Source organism: Camellia sinensis, chromosome 3 (genome assembly GCF_055761805.1).
Source record: "Camellia sinensis isolate YWXY chromosome 3, ASM5576180v1, whole genome shotgun sequence".
NCBI classification, from domain to species: domain Eukaryota; kingdom Viridiplantae; phylum Streptophyta; class Magnoliopsida; order Ericales; family Theaceae; genus Camellia; species Camellia sinensis.
In genome coordinates this window covers 1076441-1082176 of record NC_138963.1, presented here as the reverse complement: position 1 = coordinate 1082176, position 5736 = coordinate 1076441, and positions in this window count along the sequence as shown.

The window sequence follows — 5736 nt, the reverse complement described above, 5'->3', positions numbered from 1 at the left end:
ATAAAAACCCTAAAACTGGCATACACAACTAATCAAAATAATTAAAATCAATCAATCAACTAAAAACCCTAAACCTTACATACACAACTAAACAAAATAATTAAAATCAATCAATTATCTAAAAACCCTAAACCTTTCATACACAACTAATTAAAATAATTAAAATCAATCTATCATCTTTATATAAATACAAAATCAAACTAACATTAAATAAATAAAAATAAATAAATAAAAATAATGAATTAAACATAAATCAAGGGAAGTGAGTTTTATACTCACAATATTTTTTTAAAGATCAAAAAATTATTTAAAGAACTAATGGAGTTGCCAAAACAAAACCCTAACCTTTTCGTCCTTTTCCTTTTTCTCACTCGGCATCTCTCTCTGTTCTCTCTCAATTTCTTTGATTAATCTCTCTCTCTCTCTCTCTCTCTCTCTCTCTCTCTCCTACGGCTGCTGCCTCTACTTTTGTTTTCTCCTTTCATTTCTTTAGATTAAAACCTAATCCTATTCTACGGGTTGGTTTGGGAGGTGGATTGACTTTTTGGCTTTTTAGATTTTTTGGCTATTTTAGTCTAGGCTAAAAAGCTTGGCTTGGGAAAGACTTTTTGGCTTTTTGACTTTTTTTGTGAGAGAAGAGTATAATGATTATGGGTTGGATGTGATGTTTTGTTTGTTGTGGCTAAAATAGCTTGTTTTGTCTTTTGTGGCTAAAATAGCAAAAAAAGCCCACAAAATCCCTTCCCAAACGGTGCCTATTATAATATATTATATTATATAATACAACATAATTATAATATATATAAATATAAATATAAGATTAAATATATATATATATATATATAACACCTTTTTTTTTATATAACAAATATAAATATGTAAATATTTAGATTAATTATATATAATTAAATAACACATTAAATTAATTAATTACCACATTAAATTCATTAAATATCACATTAAATTCTCATGTGACCTACACAATTAATAAAGCCAAAAATAAAATGAGATAATAATAACCATAATAATAATAAATAATGACTTAAGAAAATTAGGATCGTTACAACGTTTCAACCTAAATCGCTCGAGCAGCCTAGGCCACCACACGAGCGGCCAAGTTTCTTTTGCCAAAATTGCATTCTGTTTTCCTGCTACTAGTGCGGCCAAGGCCACCGCACGTGCTACCAACAAGGCAGGCTCGGTTTTGTTTTCTTTCTATTATTCTGACTTCTGAGCCTTCGTTTGCATGGTTTTCAAGTGTTTTTCATGTGCATATGTATCTCATGAACACGATGCACATTAATGAATGAAAATAAAAGAAATAAAAGAATGAATAGTTATAATCGAACGAATAAGTACTGAATGAATCGAGTAGGCTTTGAATCAACTGAACGAATTAAATGTAATTTGAGATGTTGTGCTTAAATGTGTTGTATAGGTCACTTGCACAAGAAATATCATTCGGCCAAGCACTGTAAGTAATCTCTTTGAAAAGATTTTTTCGTATATGAATTACTCTGAAATGGCTTAATAATTTGTGAAACCTATGTTATGTTATGTCATGCTTGATACGATAAGTGTTTGATTAAGAATGTTAGAGTCGTTGAGTTATGCCTTGAAACTCTGAATTGTGAATGATGTGACATGTTCCGAAAGTGAGCTTTGGATAAGAATGACTGAGATTTCCTTTTGAATATTGAATTTGAATATTGAATGTGATGCCCATGAACACATGCTTTGATTTTCAGAAATCTCTGTTATGCTTGTGTCGATCCCTTGTGGTCATTATGTATACGTCGACCCATTGTGGTTGTTATGTGTGAGAACCCGAATATAAAAATTAAGTAAATAATTAAATAATAATTTTACAATCTCAAATATTTTTTTATGAATCTTTAAGTGCAAATTAAATATTATTAGAGGATCTTTTAATTAATTTTTAAAACCTAAAATAAATTTATGGTGAAAGTCATTGATTGAGAAGCAAGATTTATTATTAAAAAAAAAAAATTAAAATTATCACCATCAGAGAGAGAGGAGGGTGTGACTTGAACTCTAGACCACAAGGTTAATATATAAAACCCTTACTATTTGAGTTGCATATAACTTATATATATGTTTTGTATATTTATATATTTATTTGACCTATGTTGCCCAACACTAGTATAAAATAAAATATATACAAAACCTACAAAACCCTAACTCTCTTGTTACTTTTCAAAACAACAACAGCCCTTTGGGTTCCTAGCAGCAGCCGTGAGATTTAGTGAGAGAGGCAACAAAGCTGTGGTGAACAGTAAAGAGAGAAAGAGGAATTTAGCATTCGGCTCTGGGTAATCAATACTTTGGGTAAGTAAACTGTTTAATTGCACCTCTATCATTATTATTATTATTATTATTATTTTTATCTTCCATAGTTGAGTTCATGAAACCGCAAGGATTATTCATTGAGCATCTAGTAATTTTTGGGCTTGTGTGAAGGACATTCTAGTTTATCAAACCTGGGTCATGGGAAATAATGATGGAAGAACAAGTGTTGTGTGGTTGCATGATTCTCATTGTGGAAGAGATGTGGCATTATCTTTTGTGTGTTTTGTTGGCAGTGGACTGGTGCCCTTGTTTGGTATAGGTCTAGATATAATGTTTAAGGTTCAAACATTCATGTGTAAAACATTAATTTTGTGCAGAACCATAGAGTTTAAAAATCAAGAAACCATATCAAATGGATGAATTTTAAATTGAAATTTTTACAGTAGATTAATTACATACTGAATTGTATATCTGATTTTTGTTCATAATTTTTGGGGGTCAAAATCCATATAAATTGAGGTATTCAAATCTGTCCAGAAAACCAGTCCAAAACAGGAAATTCGGGAGTGTTGTTCTCTTTGGGTATAAATCCAAAAATTATCAAATTAGTGTCATTAGAACCGGTTACGAGTCTAGTTTCGCACGTTTTTGGCCTTGCATTGATTGCTCGTGTATATTAAGAGAACCATCAATTTCTTTAAAGTGCTGCAGAAAATAACCTGTTTGGATATAATAAATTGTAAAAAATTATTTTGATAAGCAAATCAAGTGAAACCAATTGGGTTTGAAACTTAGGATATATTAGATCATATCTGGAGGTTATTGGAATTTTTCGAACAACGTGGAGTGGGTTTTGTAATTTTCAAAGTTAGCGAATAGATTGGGAAAACTTGTTTAAAACACTGTTTCATCTCCAAGTCATTTTTAGTTAAGTTTCGATCGGAATCTATGTCTTGGGTGATTTTAGACCTTGAGGAATATGAACTTAGGTAATATTTAGGAGTAACGGTGAGTTGGGTTGAGCCGTGTTAGTGCGCTTTAGTTTGGGGTTACTTAGTTCGTATTCTTTAGTATTTTTAAATTTGTAGTGACGTGTAGTTTTTATACTTGGTTCAGGGCACTAGTTGGACTTTCATACTCTATTCGAGGATTATATTATTGCGTTTCAGGTGAGTAGTTTCATGCTACGTATTTTTATAAATGTTTCCCTACCCTAAATTGTTGGAAAATCAAATTGTTGTTTCAAGACTAAACTGCTTTGATAAATTATTATATTATCAATTGAATCAAATTATTTCTGAAACATGTGTGAACTTGGCATACTGTAAACTATTTGTTTTGGTCTCATGTTTATAATGATGAACCACCATGTTTTGCAAAACTGATGTGTATTGATTATTGGGACCATGTGTGTATTTAGTCCAGGGAAATTATTCCACTGTATTTAGTCCGGGTTGGGCCGTGATGACTCTAGTGCTCAACGATTGTAAGGAACAGACCTTTAAAAACAACTAGGTGACCTTCAATCGGATCGTCTTTGAGAAAAGGCCCAGGTGCCACCCTGAGGATGACTCTTAGTTCGGTATTGGATCCAACGGGGCTTATAGCCTGAGAAATGTGTGGCAGATTATTTGTTTTTATTGGTACCCAGAAAATTATTGGTGTTCATGTTATAATCTGTTTTAAGTGGAAAATGTTGTTTATCATGTTCTTGCGAGACATGAGTATTTTAAGTGTTGAACTGTGGAACCTTCTTTTGAAACAGATTGTATTTACCAAACTGTATGCCAATCTAGTTTCTGTGATATATATCTTATTTTGAAATTTATCCTTGTTTTCAAAACTGTATTTACTATCCATGTTGCTACTCACTGAGCTATCAGCTGACTTAGCTTTTATCACTTCCAGGTGTTAGAAGGACTTAGAGTGGACTCATGGCATAGCGGTGACTCAATTGCATGGACCTCTAGGGCATTCCTTTAGTTTAGAGTGTTATGTCAAGCTTGTGCATATTTATATTTATTCTTATCGAAGTTCATTTAGGATTATTTTTTTTATATGTGGGTTGTTTATATCCCATAAGTTTGGATGGTTTGTGATTACGGTTGATTTTGCCGTTTATAATTGTGACATGTCTGGATTGAGTTTTGGTTATTTATTATTGGACTATTGTTCAGTTGTTCAATATGATTGGATTCGTGTTTAGGCTTACGTGTGCCTTGGGCTAAGTCCCTGTGGGCCACGGCCGGTCATGCCCGGATTTGGGGTGTGACATTATGTTTAAGTCAATCCATAGTGGTCATTATGTATACGTCAACTCGTTGTGGTTGTTATGCCTAAGTCGACCAATTGAGGTTGTCTTGTCTTTGTCGATCCATTACGATCGTTATGTATATGTCGATCCATAGTGGTCGTTATGCCCATGTCATTGATCCATTGTGGTTGTTTTGCTAATACCACGAAATGTACGTGAGAGGGAGATTTATGATCTGAGATTGGGCCGTGACGTTAGCCGAGCAGATTTGGGCCGAGGTATTGGGCTCCAAGATCAGGCCGTGATATTGCTCGGTAATGGCAAAGCCCACGTGGAACCGAGTTATCTGATCTCGGTTCCGCGAAGGCCGGACAGGTGGAGGAACAGCCTAGATATGGCTCCCCGGCTCACGCATTGCAAGGTTGTAATGCACGCACCTTAACCTGGTAGGAAGGCCGGTGCTTGGAGCTTGGACAAGAAGGTCTTTGGCTGACCGGCGTCACCAACCTCGAGCTCAGCTTCGCCGGAATACAGTTGAGCACGGCTGGAATTAAGCCCGGTAGTAGGAAACTACATAAACTGCACTTGGGCATGTTCGATGTGGCCGTTGATAGCCGAGACAATGTTGCCCGGCTGCCGTGCTCCCAGCAGAGTGGGCTGGCAGTTGGGTTAGGTGATGTATAGCAAGATTTGTGCTGACAGATGGGATAACAGAGTCACGTGTCGAGAGAACAATGAGAGTAGATTTGGGGGGCAGAAGGGTATATAAGCATGTCTGCTCCCCCCATACGCGGGACAGGAACACTTTGTAAGGAAATTCTTACACTCAAACAACTCCTCTCTCTCTCTCTCTATCCTAAGGTGTGTGTATTCTAACTTGATCGTCGGAGGGATTTTTCGGCCACACACCGCCGGGTAGCTCACCGTTATTTGCTTACAGGTGATCGGACAGAAACGGAGCTCGGAAGAAAGGAGTACGGGCTTGTCGGAATATTTGCTCCCCGTATAATTGGCGCTGTTTGTGGGAAGCTTGACAAACAAAACTTGTCTTCCAGGCTCGTCTGATCGCCGTCCATGGCGAACAACGATGAGTTTCCGTTGTCTGCTATCGACGGAGCCACCCCGGAATTCACTCGAAGGAGAGAGGGACATCCCGCCATCCTTCCAATGGC